Source organism: Lygodium microphyllum, chromosome 10 (assembly GCF_053477565.2).
Source record: "Lygodium microphyllum isolate KBCC chromosome 10, Lygodium_microphyllum_v1.1.10, whole genome shotgun sequence".
Taxonomy (NCBI): domain Eukaryota; kingdom Viridiplantae; phylum Streptophyta; class Polypodiopsida; order Schizaeales; family Lygodiaceae; genus Lygodium; species Lygodium microphyllum.
In genome coordinates, this window is record NC_141144.1 from 27891970 (window position 1) to 27909521 (window position 17552).

The 17552-nt window shown below is 41.0% G+C and overlaps 1 protein-coding gene across 3 annotated transcripts in view; it reads right to left on the reverse strand.

The window, feature by feature from the left end:
* Nucleotides 1-17552, reverse strand: part of LOC148029827 (transcription initiation factor TFIID subunit 10-like) — a 51387-nt gene that overhangs the window by 12740 nt on the left and 21095 nt on the right. The gene's annotated exons all lie outside the window — the stretch shown is intronic.

The window sequence follows — 17552 nt, forward strand, 5'->3', positions numbered from 1 at the left end:
CAAGGCTTCCATTTCTCGGTCCAACCGCAAGCAAGAGACGGTGGCAGCTTCCACGGCTAAGATTGAGTGTAGGGCTCTCTTCGATGGCACCATCGATGCCATCTACCTAAGGAGCTTACTAGCGACGCTTCACTTCCCTTGTGACTCTCCCATCGTTGTCTATTGCAACAACCAGAGTGTCATTGCCCTTGTAGGAAATCCAATCATCACACCACGGACACGGTATATGGGAGTCCACTTTCACTTTTTCAAAGAGCACGTTGGGCTAGGCACTATCTTCCTAGAGTTTATACCTTCATCAGACAATTTTACAGATATTTTGTCCACGCCTCTCAAATCAAATGTTGGATTCCTAGAATCGGACTCCCAAAATCGGATACACAAAAAAATCGAACTAACTACTCGAGCTGTCCGATCAGCCGATCAGACCAACCCAAAATCGGACGTCCGATTCTGATAATCAAACTCCTGAGAATCAGACCTATGAGAATTGGACAAAAAACTATCAAAATCGGACAGGTGAACAAAATACAAATTTTACACATCTAACCTCTAAAACCGACCCAAAGACTATATAGAGCTAAAAGCACAACATAGATCTATCATTGGGCTGAAATCTAGAGCAAGTAGTTCAAAACTTGGCTACAAATGGTCCTTCAAATCGCGCATGATATTTAACGTAAATGCCTTGCACGCCAAGGGGGACTACTTCTTCCCCCCCCCCCCCCCCCCAGCCCTCATAGAGAGGGCTCTGTCTCCTTTGCACCTCCCCCAAGTAGGCTTGAGAGAGAATGCACCCCATGACAAGTCCTCCAAATTAGATCCTAGTGTAGTAATGGCTCTACATTAACATAGATTCTCACTTGCAAAACAGCAATCAAAAGTCCATACCCGAAACAAAGACCCTAGAACCTCAATGGGCCAACCTAGCCAATAAGGGCAAAAATTTTACACCACAAAAGCATGTATATATTGTATTTGAACTGCATCTAGTCAAAGCGGAATGCAACAACGTCAAGCTACAATTGCAAGGATAACTAGATATGGCAGTCTTGACGATAGATGCACCTTAAACGGCACTGCAAAAACGACCCAAGACATCAGTAGAGAATCCACATCTGATTGTGTAGTTCGGGACTCAAAGATATATATCAGAAGGCTTGAACTGATAAGCCAAGACCCAGAAGATGAAGACATAGAACCGTCTACTTATCTTAGGGTCAAACTCACCACAAAAAGAGAACACAGTGTCGATGCTCTCATCGATGAAGGAGTAGATTTTAATATCTTGAATGGACCCTACTAGGCCAACTAGAGCTCACATTAACTTATGCAACTCTTAATCCTTATGAGAGACACCCACAAGCACTTATAGGGAAGTGCAGAATCCTTGTAACTATTGCAATGGAAAGCTTGCCTATCCTATTTCATCTTGGTCGACCGATCGGTTCTTCAATATCTTCTACCCAAGATCAGCTTGGGTACATCCTCTCCTACTTCTTTAGATTGACGGGGAGAGGGTGCTTCCCTATTGCTTTCCCTTCCAGTTTGAGAGGAAACAACTACTTCTCTTGATAATGACAATGATAATTCTTACAGTTTTTTCATTTATTTATTCTTTTATATTGTACTTATGGACATTTGTAACTTTATTCACACTGTCAGGATGACATGATTGTAAAAGGGCACTTGAAAACAATTCCCCTGTGAGAGCATTGTCCAAGTGGCTTTGTTGCATTGCATTTTGCGTGAGCATGACATCTTACATCTCCCTTTGCGTTACAATATACATATGTGCGCATTTATCCATTTTTGGTCTTTTGGAGTAGTCGACTTTGAATCCACCATATTCATGGCATTGCACATGGCAGTCTCCAAGGCAATTCTTCCTAGCTTGCTTGTTTGCTTTGCTTACCTTGCTTGTTTGACATCTTTGCTATATTTGTGTCACCCACATCTTAGCCATTTTCCTTTTTCACCGACATCCAGTAATGGTAGGGATAGTATGCTTGTTTTGTGAAGGTCTTGGGTCCATCCCTTATCCATCTCCCATTTGCAATGCGGATACTCAATAGGACAAAAACTGATTTGAAACCCTCACTTAATGTTAAATCTATCAAAACTACAAAGCTCTTCCAAAAAAAAAAAAAACTATCGTTGATTCTTCCATCCACCTTTGCAAGACTTGGTAGGCTACTAGGCAACCAACATGCACCCTTTGACCAATGCCGTGGCCTCTCTCGGGTGATCACTTGGGCTCCCTTGATAACATAACCATCCTCTCTATAGTTTTAGTAGGCCACTAGGCAGCCATTGCACACCCTTTGTCCGATGCTTTAGCTGCTTTGGGGTGGGACCATAGTACGGGGAAGTTTCAGAAACACGGGAAACGGAAACAGGAAAAATCAGAGTTTCAGAGTTTCGACCAAATTTTGAAAACGGGAAAATAGCGTTTCGGATTGTACACTAAAAAAAAATACAGTAATATGTGGTTATGTAAATATATCAATACCTACAACAACACGTATCCAAATTTCATACAAAACTTTGAGTCTTTATGTCATATGATTGAAATCATGATTCATTACACATTTCATGAGTCACGACTCACGACTCACGACTCACGACTCACGAGTGAAGATTGAGGAGTCAAGACTGAGGACTCAATAGTTGAAACTTAAGACAATTTAACACAATTAAGACTCAATTTTCAAAACTTAAGGCAACAAAATGAATTAGAATTTATGACTAATCTATGATCTAAAGAGCAGTGAAGACTGACATCAAGAATAATGGAACAAGAATCAAGATGCATAATAAGTGGGATCAAGATACAATGATAGTAGCTATATCATGTGAATAATCTGTCAAAACTCTAAAGTCCAGTGAGGCTATTTTTCATGGCATGCAATGGTTCGCATCAAATTTGGACGGGACCCGTATCAACCTCTCCAATACAATAAACATATAAGCAAATCTAGTGGTGGAGGGTTTCAATAGCTCAAGTGTGCTATTGGCTCGAAACATGCTTGTGACGAATGGCCTCTTCTTCACAAATCTTACTATGCTTATTATTGTCTTAAAAATGTCATTCACCCAAGATATTTGCCCAACATCTTCAATAAGCAAGTCAAGGCAATAGAATGCATATGGAGTCCATACTATGCTAGGAAACTCCTCCTCTCAAGTATACGTCCCATACCTCCTCAAGCATCTGTCACCACCAACACCACATTATAGACTCCTATGTCCATGATGACCTATCGCATATGCTTCCAAATGAAAGCTCCTATGATGATAAAACCTGAGGCAAAGGCATCGATGGCCTTAATGAACATGGTGCCTTTACATGAAGACACCAAAACATTGTAAACATTCCTTCGGCGCATATCTGACCATCCATCGCATAATATTGTGTATCCATATTTCACCCATATCTCCTTCAAGGGCTCCAATTGAGCCTCTATGGATGCTTTCTCCTTTCAAAGCTCCCATGTGCGTAATGCACTTGCGAATGGGTCTAGGATATTGTGATGAGGGTGAAATGGGGTATCGATTATGGGATCCCGAGAAAAGGATAGTACACACCAATTATGTTATCTTCCGAGAAGATCACATGCATAAACCACCCGAAAAGATAGAGGAGATCAGAAGGGTTGTATTCTAGGAGAATGTACCAATAGAACAACAAAGAATGCCCACTAGACAGCAACAAATACCTGCTATAAATGTCCCTGAAAATTCAGGGAATAATGCTGAAAATGATTAGTAAGATATTGCCCATGACGTACCACAAATTCAACAAGAACATATGCCTTTGGAACAACCAAAACCAGCTGTACATCATGCTGAACCTGTAGAACAAGAAGCTGCTAATGCAAATTTGTAGGCTGAACAGCCAACAAATCTTGATCATTGGGTCTGTAGGTCGACCTGAGTGCAAAGACAACCCGATATGTTTGTTCCTAGTGGCAATTATGTGGCTAATTATGTCATGTTGACAATTTCTGGTGGGCTGTCATGCCTCAAGGAAGCAACGGACAGAAAAGACAGCAAGAAATGGCATGACGCTATGCTATCAAATATGGAATCTCTCATGAAAAACGGCACTTGGGATTTGGTGCATTTGCCTAAAGAAAAGAAAGTGCTACCATGCAAACGGGTTTACAAAGTGAAAATCACTTCCGGTTCTTTGCCAAAGTGCAAAGCACAATTGGTTGCTAAAGGGTACAAGCAAAAACATGGATTTGATTTTGATTAATTTTTTTCTCCTGCAGTCAAAATGACTACTTTGAAAACCATTTTGGGCTTGGTTGCATCTAAAGATATGGAACTCATACAGATGGATGTAAAGACAGCCTTTTTACATGGTGATCTGCATGAGGAGATCTATATGCAGTAGCTTGAGGGTTTTGTTGCAAAGGGGAAAGAGCACATGGTATGTAAACTCAACAAGAGTTTATATGGACTGAAACACGCACCATGAGAATGGTATCATAAATTTGATACATTTATGCAATCTCAGGGATTCCATAGATCTCGAGTTGATCATTGCGCTTTAGTTGTTGGTAGCTCGATGTATGCTATGGTTGCTGCACGTCCTGACATTGCATTTGTGGTGGAAGTGGTTAGCAGGTACATGGCATACCCTGGCAAAAAGCATTGGGAAGTAGTGAAGGATATCATGAGATACCTTAAGGGCACAAAGGATTTGTGTATCTGATTTAGGAAGCAGAAGTCATTTGTTGTTGGCTTCATGGATGCAGACTATGCTAGTCATCTGGACTGTAGGAAGTCTATTCAAGATATGTGTTTACGTTCACAGGGGGAGCAGTCTCTTGGATATCCAAGCTGCAAAAGTGTGTTCTACCAGCTCTTATGAAGAGTCTTATCTCTACTATCACATTGGATGATGAGGGTTACTTTGTTTTCTTTGAGGATTCTTCTTCGAAGATCACCCATGAGAACCTTGTTCTAGCATGTGGTGCCAAGTCTAGCACTTTGTATCCCTTGGTTGTATCTAGATCTGTAGATCATGTTTTGTTTGTGGCTATAGTTCCACATGCATCTCTTTGGCATAGTCGCCTTGGGCACATGTCCTTAAAGGAAATGAAAATGCTTACTTATTTTCGCAATATCTTCCGTCCCATGACTATAAGTGTCTTGAGTCATGTGATCATTGTTTGTATGCCAAGTAGACATAGTACGCATAATAAGTCTAGCACTTTGCACATTGGTGAGCCTTTGGCTCTTGTTCATTCTGATGTTTATGGACCTATGCCCTGTCAATCGTTAGAAGGCGCGAAGTACTTTGTCACATTCATTGATGATTGCTCACATAGGGTCTGGGCATATCCCATAAAGCTGAAATCTAATGTTTTGGCTACCTTTCAGCGTTGGCTTGCATTGATTGAGAACCAGTCTAGATATAGGCTGAAATGCCTACGATCAAATAATGGGGGTGAGTATGTCTCTAAAGCCTTTGAGCAATTTTGAGATGAGAGGGGTATTAAGCGTGAGTTGACCACCCCGTACACCCCACCTTAGAATGGTATGACTAAGCGCATGAATAGAACAATACAAAAAAGGGTCCGTAGTATACTTAGCTAGGTAGGCTTACCACAACAGTTTTAGGCTGAGGCAATGACTACTGCCGTACACTTGATCAATCGATCTCCTTGCAATACTATTAACTTTCAGGTTGTAGAGGAGGTATAGTCTGGAAAACCTCCCTTATATGCTCATTTGCGTGTCTTTGGTTGTGAGGCTTTCTGCCATGTACCCAAGGACAAGCGCACAAAGCTAGATCCTAAGTCCATGAAATGTATCTTTGGTTGTGAGGCTTTCTCCCATGTACCCAAGGACAAGTGCACAAAGCTAGATCCTGAGTTCATGAAATGTATCTTTCTTTGTTATGGGGATCCAGGTGCGATGGGCTATCGCCTATGGGATCCACAGGCTTGGAAAGTCATCCACAGTCATGATGTAGTTTTCCATGAGGAAAAGATACATAAGCAACCTAAGCAAATGGTCGAAATACATAGGATTATATTTCAAGAGGAGTCTCCTGCTCCCATACAGCCAGCTAGACAACCTGCAGCAGTATCTAATGCTCTAGTGGCCCATGACCGTGATGTTAGACAGAATGTGTAGGCTCCTCAGCTTGCCTTGAGATGCTCTACTAGAGCCAAACGTCCTCCTAAGCGGTTTGAGCCATCCATTGATTATGTGATGGTGACAGATGCAAGTGAGCCTCTCACTTATAATGAGGCCATACGCCGTGGTGATAATCACTCTTAGGAGAGGGCCATGCAGTTAGAGTTTAACACTTTACAGAAAAATCATACATAGGAGTTGATTCCTTTGCCTAATGGAAAGTGTGCATTACCATGAAAGTGGGTGTACAAGTTGAAGAGCACCTTCGGACTTCCCAAGCTTGCCTATAAGGCCACATTGGTTGCTAAGGATTTTAAACAATAGCAAGGTATTGACTTCGAGGAAGTCTTTTCTCCTATAGGTAAGATGACTACCCCACACCCGGTACTAGTATCGGTTGCTCAGTTAGATCTGGACTTTTATCAAATGGATGTTAAGACTGATTTCCTACATGGGGACTTGCATGAGAAGATTTATATGCAGCAACGTAAGGGCATTGAGAAAAAAGATAAGGAATACCTAGTGTGCAGATTGAGAAAGAGCCTTTATGGCCTTAAGTAGATACCTAGAAAATTGTACCACAAGTTTAAAGCTTTTATGCATTCATAAGGCTATATACACAGTGATATGGATCCGTGTTTATACACAAAGAAGGCTCATGATGGCAGCCTTTTGATTTTGATACTCTATGTAAATGACATGTTGATTGCTAGGAGAGGTCCTGATGAGTTCGACGCTCTGAAAAGTCAACTCAATAAGAGCTTTGAGATGAAAGACAGGGGACAGGCCTCACATATTCTTGGGATGTGCATTATGCGTGACCGCTTACAGGGGTTCCTTTACTTGTCACAAAAGAACTATATTCAGAAGGTCCTTGAGCAGTTTCATATGCAAGATATTAAGCCTATTGGTTGTCCTTTGCCTTCTCGTGTAAGGGTGAGCCAGGCCGATTGTCCACAGTCTGATGAGCACAAGGCCGAGATGGTAGCCAAGATCCCTTATGAATCCGCAGTGGACAGTTTTATGTATGCAAGATAGCCACTCGTCCTAACATAGCTTTTGTAGTGGGCGTTGTGACACGTTATATGGCTACACCTGGCAAGTGGCATTGGAATGCCATCAAGGGTATCATGAGGTACCTGAAGAGCATAACAGCTATGTGCATATGTTATGGTAGCTACAATGCAGAAGTCGACGGGTACACTGACTTTGATTATGTAGGACATGCAGACAATAGAAAATCCACCTCTGGCTATGTGTTTACATTTGCTAGGGGTGTTGTTTCTTGGATGTCCAAGGTACAGAAACGTACGGCCCTCTCTACTACAGAGACCGAGTATGTTGCAACCACTAAGGCTTGCAAGGAGGCTCTCTGGTTAGGCTATTTAATGGTAGACATTGGTATAATTGGCGTGGTCCCTATACTACATTTGGATTCTATGAGTGCTATCCAATTAGCCAAGAATCTGGGCTTCCATGTGAAGACAAAGCACATTGAGGTGCGGTACCACTTTATCAAAGAGATCGTTGAGGACAAGTCTATTAACCTTGTCAAGATCTCAACTGACCAAAATCCTACAGATCTGCTCACGAAAAGTCTCTTAACAGAGCATTTTGCCTCCCTTCGGAAGTTGATGAGCATGGGATGAGATGACCTCTATTCCTCATCCTGTTGTACTCTATGTATACATTGTGTTTTGTCATTTTTTTTCTTGTTCCCTCTTCACTTGAAGCACATTCGCCTTTAAGTAGGAGATTGTTGGGGATAAAGGCGCCTATGCCTGGCCGCTCGTATATTACTACACTCACAGTACTCGCACCTACACACTTTAGGTGGCGAACACCCATCACTGTCACTTCATTCTTTATTCTTTTAGTGACATTTGAATAAAGGGAAAACCAATCACACATTGTGACTGTTGGCGTTTCCACATCTTGAGTCTCTCTCTCTCTCTTGCTCCCTTGCTCTATCCGCCATAGCTCACACCTCTCTTGCTTCTGCTTGCTCGTGCTTCCACTTGGGCTTCTTCCTTCAACGCCCTTTTACAATCATGTCATCCTAACAAAGCGGATAAAGTTACAAATGTCCATAATGTACAAAACAAAATCTGAAAGCATCATCACTATCACTATCAATAGAAAAATCCGCTCCCTTGCAAAGTGGAAGGGAAAACTATAGACCGTCTCCTCTCACTGTCGGATGGTGAAATGAGAAATAAGCACCCTTGTTGTCCCCAAAATGTTAATATCAATGGGGAAAAGTAGTAGCCTCAAAAAAGAAGAGTGAGAGGCATGTCCAATGGAAAACTTGGAAAATGAATAGCCTCCAAGGTGGCCTCCGAAGAGAAAATGACGAATCTTAGGAAAGAAGCGCCACCAAAAGATGCAACCATGGAAAGAAGTGCCAAACAATCTAAGGCTCGCTAGATAGTAGATCTTGTAAAAGCAAATGTCAACATACAAAAGGAAGCAAAAATAACTACATAAGATCATAAAACGAGATTGACGGTAAGGCCATGGAGGAAAGCAAGATTGAGGGAGAGTAGTAGGTTGCATGCCTATTTATAGAGGAAAGTTTGGGGCACCCAAATTATACAAATGACATAAAGAACCTAAGAGTTAGAGCACTCTTGCATAAAAGACGACACTAGATGAGCCCTCAAGGTGAGTGCCCCTTACACTATTTTTTAAATATTGAAGATGAGCCTTTACACGAACCACTTGTGACCTGCGTGTGTGATCAACACGTTGTCACAAACTAGCATATTTTTTTCTCACGATTCCTCGCATGCTTGGCTCTTCAAATGACCACATTTGTTCCAACTAATATGTTCTCGATTGTTCTCACCAACCTTGACCAATAAGCTTTGAATCTGTCTCGACTACACAATCAAACTAGTGTGTTCTCAAGCATACAAAGCTACAATCACTCCAATGTTGACCAACATGACATTGTCACATTGAGAAATGTATCCATGGTCTCATGCTGCCACATTGTAATCAATAAGGATTTCACACAAATCTCAGTTCTAGACTGATCCGATTTGTCTAATGAGGCCTCATCCCTCATTGTCCAACAATCTTACAGCTTTGCCCTAATCAATGCGCCTTTAATTCACTGTCACATTGTAGCAATTGAGACTTGTGAACCTATTGTCCATAAACCCTACTCTTTGGCATTGGTTAGAGCTTTGCCCTAACCAATGCACCTTTAATTCACTGTCAAATTGTAGTAATTGAGACCTGTAAACCTGCTGTCCATAAGCCTTACTCTCTGCCATGCATTTGCCTTGAGATTGGATACTCAATTTAATGCTTTCTATGGCCGGAACATCAGACTTGCATGTCTGAATATAGTTTCCTTGATGTCTATCATGAATCTTCAATGATTTGGCGACCCAAACAAGGGAGCAATAGAAGGTTTTGGTTGGGATGTCTTCAACAAGCAATTCCACACCCCAAAATGTCTAATTTAGCAAACCCTAGCCATTGATCTGCTGTAAACCACAAACCCTAATTCTGATTTGCTGTAAAATAGAGCTTGCACAGCCCCCGAGAGGGAAAGGAGAAGAAAGAGATTGATTTGCGGCCATCCAACACCTTGGGATGGCTGTAAATCACTCTCGTCTTGCTGTTCACCATGAAAAATCAGCAAGCATGCATCTCCTTTTGTTGCTACATTTCTCCAAACTTGGGCTGCTCCAAAAATTGAGAGAGAGAGAGAGAGAGAGAGAAAGAGACCCAAATAGCCAAGATCAAGTTTCCAAATATCACTAGACAAAACTTTAGCTCAGCTTCACTGCCCTAGTCCCTAAGTGAGCTCCCTAAGTAAGCTACTTATTGGACAAAACTTTCAATGTAACCCAATTCTAAGGTGCAAACTTTCACTTTAATAGAAGTTTCATGGTGCATCTTGTTCCATTTGCCCTGGCCTTGTAACACAACCTACACACTTGTCCACCAATGTCAAATCCTTTCATGTTGATGCCAATGGTCATTGTGCCAAGACCTAGGGATACCAAAATTAGAGTTCATTTTAATTAAATTATTAGGCTCATTTCTCATTTTGGTGACATGTCATTCTGCGCGACAATCTTTCAAATGCAAGATTGCAAGCATATCTCTACACCAATTGAGACAAGCCATAGGTTTACACTTGAGAATGTACGAGATCCATTTCATGTTTATCTCTATTAGCACACTATGCGATGTTTATTATACTTGTAATACACCACCGGATATTCAATATGGGGTTTCTCAATTGGCACGCTTCATGCATAGCCTGTGAACTAAGCATTGGCAAGCAATAAAGCATGTCTTTTGTTATCTTAAAGGCACTCCATCATTGGGCTTCTTCTACCCTAGTAGTACTCCTTTTTGCTTGCATGCATTCACGAATAGTGATTGGGCCAATTGTTTAAATACCCGAGTGTCTGCTAGAGGTAATTGTTTTATGTTTGGTGATTCATGCATCTCTTGGCTAAGCAAGAAGCAATCTACAATAGCCACATCTAGCTATGAAGCCGAATATAAGAGCAGCATTGATAGCTACATTGCAATGTACAGGTCAAGCACCTATTGGTTGATCTCAATGTGGAACAATAGTTCCAATTTCTTGCACACTTCTCGAGGCTGCTGCTAAACTCTAATTTCTACTGTAAATTAGGGTTTACATCAGAGAAATTTGCAATTTCTCAATCTCCAAGGGTCCAATTGCTGAGATCTTTGGAGCAAGGCTGTGAAATGGCTGGGAGATTAGAGAGAAAGCTGTAGAGAGAGAAAATTCACAGTTTTGTCGTGAAGAATGACTAAAAATCTATCAAATGCAGTTGCTTCCCTACCACAACAGCATGTAGGTGCAAAGAACTGAAGAAAATCAGTGACTTACTGCTGCTGCCTTATCTCAACAACCCGTAAATGCTCTCACCTGCTATTGATTGGTCTTCTCCAGCCCTCGGCTTCCTAAGAAGGTCCTCCAATGGCTTCAAATTAGACCAGTAACATCTCCTCCCTCTCTCTTGTAGGCTAAGTTCACTAAAAATGCCTCTCTCCAGCCTCTAAAGATGTTTTTTAATCTTGCATGGGCTTTTTTGACAAGTAGCAACCTTCCCAAATGGTTTTTTCAGCATTATCCATAATTAAATATTAATCTTCAATCTTTAAATACTGAAAATTAATCTAATAATTATTTCAATGCCTTGAAAAATAATCCGACTGGCCAATAATTAAATTGGCTAGGCAACTTCCATTCTGGAGTGTCTGCGCTATCTTTGACTATCAGATTGGCGTTAGGTATCATTAAACGTCACTTCTCTAGTGTCACCAACCAACACTTATGGCTAAATGAATGACCCAGGCTAACAATTGATACCAAATACCACCAAGTACCTGTGCAACATAACTTATAGCAACTTTTGCCTTTGACATCCCATGATTTCCTTAGGTCCCAGGCTCATAAATTTACTCTAACCCCAGTTACACCTCACGTGTGTAACATTTACTTAACCATGTGATTAAAACTAATCCACATGTCAAGTGAGGTTTCAAAAATACATATCCTCATGACAGCCCTCCCCCTTGAAATCCTTGCAATCGTCCTCAATTACATTGCCAAATGCATCAAAAGCAAAGTACTACACTAGAATTTCCATAGGGCATCATCATCAACACAACATTGCACACTGTTGTTCAACCATTCCATATGCCCAATATATGCTAAAAATTACCAACCAACATAGCATAGCATAAGACTTGCAAAGAATCTCAAAAACATTGCCAGATTATCATGTGGCATGTCCATTTCCAATGAGCTCAACTCATCTGGCAAAATCGAACCATAGGATAGTGAAAACTAAACATAAACCATGGCTAAAACATCAATGGCATCATAACAGATGTTGTCCATGAAACTAGACATAAACCATTGAAAACTTAGCATAATCTAATCATAAATTAATCACTTGCTGATCTGAGAACTAATCACAAACTCATTGCAAAAACTGACCAGCAATCAATGCAAAAACTGATCCAAAAAGTGACCATAAACGGTTCTCAAGCTGATCAAAAACTAAGCTGAATACCATTGAATATTAATGATCATATGCTGAAAACCAACATTCGATAATCAACCCCTGATGATCATTGACTGATGCTACACCAAGCATAACCAATGTCATACTAAGCATAATTGATTACACACCGAGTATAACGGATGCAGATGTACAATTCAAAGCTGCAGTGAAAACCATACCGATCTGCATACCAAACATGGTGACTAGTACACTGAATAGTGATCTCCTGGCAAACATATTATTCAACTACAAAACCCTGAATGTATGTTGAATACAATCAAGATCCACTACTTCTAGAGCTGTCTATTACTAAGGAGCGGAGGTGTTAGCTCCCTCACAAGCATCAGGTAATACTCTGGACCTCTGCTCTGCTGAACCTGATTAAGCCTGAACTAAAGTCGGGAACTGAAGTCGGCTCTAACAGGAAAACATCAAGGTAAAGCTACAATAAATGAGGATGGTCTGCAAAGTCATCCTCCTCCATCCATTTAGCGTCCATTGGTGAATAATTCTGAAACTTCACCAAATACCTTCTGGAACCCTTACCCCTAATCTTCCTCTCTTTGTGTGCCAAAATCTGCTCTGGTATCAATATTTCATCAAGCTCTTCAACCTCCGGCTGAATTTCAACAAATACATCCTCTAGCACATATCCATGAAAAGGTCTAAGCAAGCTCACATGAAAGGCATTGTGTATCTACCAGTGTGGAGGCAATTTCAGCCTATAGCATGCATCATTGATCCTCTCCAACACTTGAAATGGCCCATAGTATCTCATAGACAGCTTTGAATATAATCGCTCTTTGCCCTTCATCTTTTTCAACCGTGTCTTTTCAAATCGCAACAATACATAATCGCCCTCTGCAAAGTGCAAAGCATGCCTATGACAGTCAGCTGCTCTCTTAGTAAGCTGAAAGATGATTTTTTCATTACTTTGAAAATAGCAAAAGCAGATACAACTGGGACAAATTCCCCTTTCAATTTTACATCCAAAGTATGAACTTTGCCTCTATGGAAGAGGGTCACAATCTTATCATAAGTATCAATCACTGCACGCACACGATGACACCAAGGCATACCAAGCAAGACATCACATCCTTCCAATGGAGCAATAAAGGACTCGTCGTTGTCCACATAACTTTGAATGTGCAAATGAAGCTTTCCAGTGATAGGAGTGACCAGCTCTGAATGTCCCTTGCATGCCATACCAATCTCACCCATGGGCCCCATCTCATCCTCTCTGATGTCTAAACAAGCTGCCATATCAAGAGAGATGAAATTTGACCGTGCCCCTAGATCGAGAAAAATCAATGCATGCTGATCTCTGATTTTGCCCCATGACCTACAAAGTTCAATACTATCTTGATTAGGCTGATCTACCACTACATCAAGCAGTAAACCAACAATGGTTTTGTGTTTCCTTCCCTTATTATCATACTTTTCAGCTTGTTGTTTATTAGGACAGTTGTGTGCCATATGCCCTTCTTGTTCACAAATATAGTATTTATTTGCAGCCATCAGCTCCCTACATCGTGCATCACTTTTCCCACTCTTTCTCTACGATCTCTTTCTCTTTCCAGCCCTATTTTCAGATGTGCCCTGATTTTCAGCTTTATTTTCAGATTTACCCTTTTTCTCAACCTTTGCCTCTTTGACATGTGACTTGGCATCATCATCGTGGAATCATGCATCCTTTCCACGCAGCAATGTGTCAGCTGTAGAAGCAGTTTCTATAAGCTAAGACATGCTGGAAACATTGGACTTAATGCAAAAATCCCGAATACCCTTTGGCAAACACAAATATACTTCTTCACCTGCTCATGGAGGGTTACTGTGGGATAAGAAGTAACTAGCAGCAATGCATCCCAAAACTTCTTATTATACTAATTCAAGTTCTTGCAATCTTTGGAATTCAACCGATTCCAAGTTGTCATAATGTCTACTTCAAAGGTACTTGTTAACCAATTTGAAGCAAACATTTGCTTGAACTGGACCCAAGTGGTAGGTGACTTCCCTTGAATAAGAAATGTAGACCACCACTACAATGCTTTTTTCTTCAAAAATATGGCTGCCTTGTGTATCTTAGATGCCTCTGTGAAGTTGTATCCAAAATAGTCTGCACCAATTTGTTGAATAAAAACAAGTGCTTTCAGCCTATCTTGTGCACCACTAAAAGGCTCAAACTTCACACTTTTGCCACCTTCATCATAGTCCTTAGGCGAACCTATGGGAGTCAAGTTATCATAAATGGGCTGCTGCAAAAAGGGTGCATTGGCTGTATTTGCATAAAAACCAGTACTGTCTGAAGCACCTATATGACCAGCACCAAATACTTGTACTCCAACAATCCCTGGGGGTGCCGATACATATCCATATGGCCCGCTTTTGTGCCCTAGGCATCATGCCTATGCTGCCATACATGGGATTAGGCATTCCACTTGAATTACCCGAATACATTGGGTGTTGTGAGCCATACATTGGTTGCTGCATACCATAGGGATTTGTGCCATACAATCCTGCATGCGGTCCTTGTCCAACCATAGCATGAAAAATGGTACCATCACCAAAGTATCCTTGTTGTCCCATGCTTGCATGTGCATAATTGCCTTACTGCCCATGTTCCCATGGATTGGCACTACCAAGTTGGCCATGCATTTGCAATTGCTGCCCCACGGATACCAACTGTTTGTGCTCATCAAGCATTTTAGGCTCTTCTAAAGAAGGCTTAGGTATTTCCTTTGGTTCTTGTGGCTGTCCCAAAGCTATAGAAGGTGTCTTCTTCTCTTTGCCTTTGATGCCTTTCTTTGGGGCATTAAAGAATCGAGTAAACTAGGGATCCTTTGCCAATTCAACAAAAAGATTTGCTACTATACGCATTCAATCCTTGAAGCTATCATCAAATTCTTTAGCCCCTTGCTAGTCATCAGCCTCTTTATGCATTGAAGTGCCAACATTTGGATCATTTCCCACATTTTCAGCATGCTATCCATGCTGAGAACCATGCCCAACATCAGTCATTGCATTTACCCCTTCACCAAGTGATTGACCAAGGAGTGATGCATCCTCTCCACTTGATCCCATATCACCATGTGAAAACATACTTACTGTAGTTCACTGCTGAGAACAATTTCAGCAATTAGGCAATAGTCCCAAGTTGCAATCAAGTACCACGGGTCCACCAATTCAAAGGATTTGATGGTATCCTGGCAATGGAACCATGTAATGAGCCTTCCTTCCGTAGATGGGTGGTAAATCCCTGACTACAACTTAATTACAGTAGAAAACAATTAATGCAAATCTGAAAATACAAATTTATCTACTGATCTTGGACAATGCACACCCAATTGGCCCCAAAATTGGCGCCCCTTTCGGTATTTCTTTAGCTTTATTGAAAAGATTTACAATGGGATTCTCCCAATCCCTTTCAATATTCCAACTCCCCTTGCTGTTCAAAATCACCAGCAAGTCTTTAATCTGATTTGCCCCTTGATTCGGGCACTTGATTGGCCTTCACCTGCTTCATGGACGATAAAAATGCCCCAAATTCAATGGCTGGCAAGTCCTCCACCTGAATTTAGCTGAAAATCACCTTCAGCCCTGAAAAATCCAACTCTTGGAGCTTCCAATTTTCTTGCACGCTTCCCGAGACTATTGCTAAACCCTAATTTCTGCTGTAAATTAGGGTTTACAACAAAGAAATTTGCACTTTCTCAACCTCCAAGGGTTCAAATGCTGAGATCTTTGAAGCAAGGCTGTGAAATGACTAGGAGATGAGAGAAAATGACTAGGAGATGAGAGAGAAAGCTGTAGAGAGAGAAAATTCATAGTTTTGTCATGAAGAATGACTGAAAACCAGTCAAATGCAATTGCTTCCCTACCACAACAGCATGTAGATGCAAAGAATTAAAGAAATCAGTAATTTACTGTTGTTGCTCTGTCTCAACAACCTGTAAATGCTCTCACCTGCTATTGATTGGTCTTCTCCAACCCTTAGCTTTCTCAGAAGGTCCTCCAATGGCTTCAAATTAGACCAGCAACATCTCCTCCCTCTCTCTTGTAGGCTGAATTCACTAAAAATGCCTCTCTCCAGCCTCTAAAGATGTTTTTCAATCTTGCATGGGCATTTTTGACAACTAGCAACCTTCCCAAATGATTTTTTCAGCATTATCCATAATTAAATATTAATTTTCAACCTTTAAATACTAAAAATTAATCTAATAATTATTTTAGTGCCTTGAAAGATAATCCAACTGGCCAATAATTAAATTGGCTAGGCAACTTCCATTCCCGAGTGTTTGCGTCATCTTTGACCATCGGATTGGCGTTAGATACCATTAAACGCCACTTCTCTAGTGTCACCAACTGACACTTATGGCCAAATGAATGACCTAGGCCAACAATTGACACCAAATACCACCAAGTACCTGTGTAACATAACTTATAGCAACTTTTGCCTTTGACATCCCGTGATTTCCTCAGGTCCAGAGCTCATAAATTTACTCTAACCCGAGTTACACCTCACATGTGCAACATTTACTTAACCATGTGATTAAAATTAATGCGCATGTTAAGTGAGGTTTCAAAAATACATGTCCTCATGACAGCACCAACAAAAACATTCTCCCGTAATCACTACAGATCAGGCTACAGACTAGCACCATAAGTTCCTTGCATACTAAGACCACCTGATGCATTGCCATCCATGGCCTGGAACACTGGATCACATCTGAAATAACCTAATGTATAGATGGTGCTACATAGTTTACTGCCCAAATGCATGCTGAAATTATTCCCTTGTGCATGCATCCTAGCAACATGCCCATGTACAAATTGTTGAATTGGAGGCTCATGCGCTACTACACATCTAATGGCATAGACTAAGGCTGCTGCCCATGTGCTTTTCCAACATGTCTAGAATGCAAAATGCCTCTTCTTGTGCTTTGACTTGCAAGGTCCAAGCATTACAGCAAAAAATTTTAGGTGTTGAGTAACTTGTGCCAATGCACTCACTACATGCATCAATTGCACCTGAAGCATTGCATTTGTGACATCTTCCTTCTGTGACTCAAAAGTCCCACTTGTGTAGTATCAATTGCATTGGTGTGCTGCTGTCCAATATTGGCATAACCTTGAATTAAACCCACACTATGCAACCACTACTCCTCAGCAAAGGACAATGAGTTGTCATCACTTGTATCTCATTCCCTCTTAAGATATCTTTGCTTATTTTTCAGAAATCCACTGTTGTACACTCAATTAAAGCAAGCCAAAACTTGTGTGTGAACCTCGACATAACTAGACCTCACCCCCTTCAGAAAGATGGTA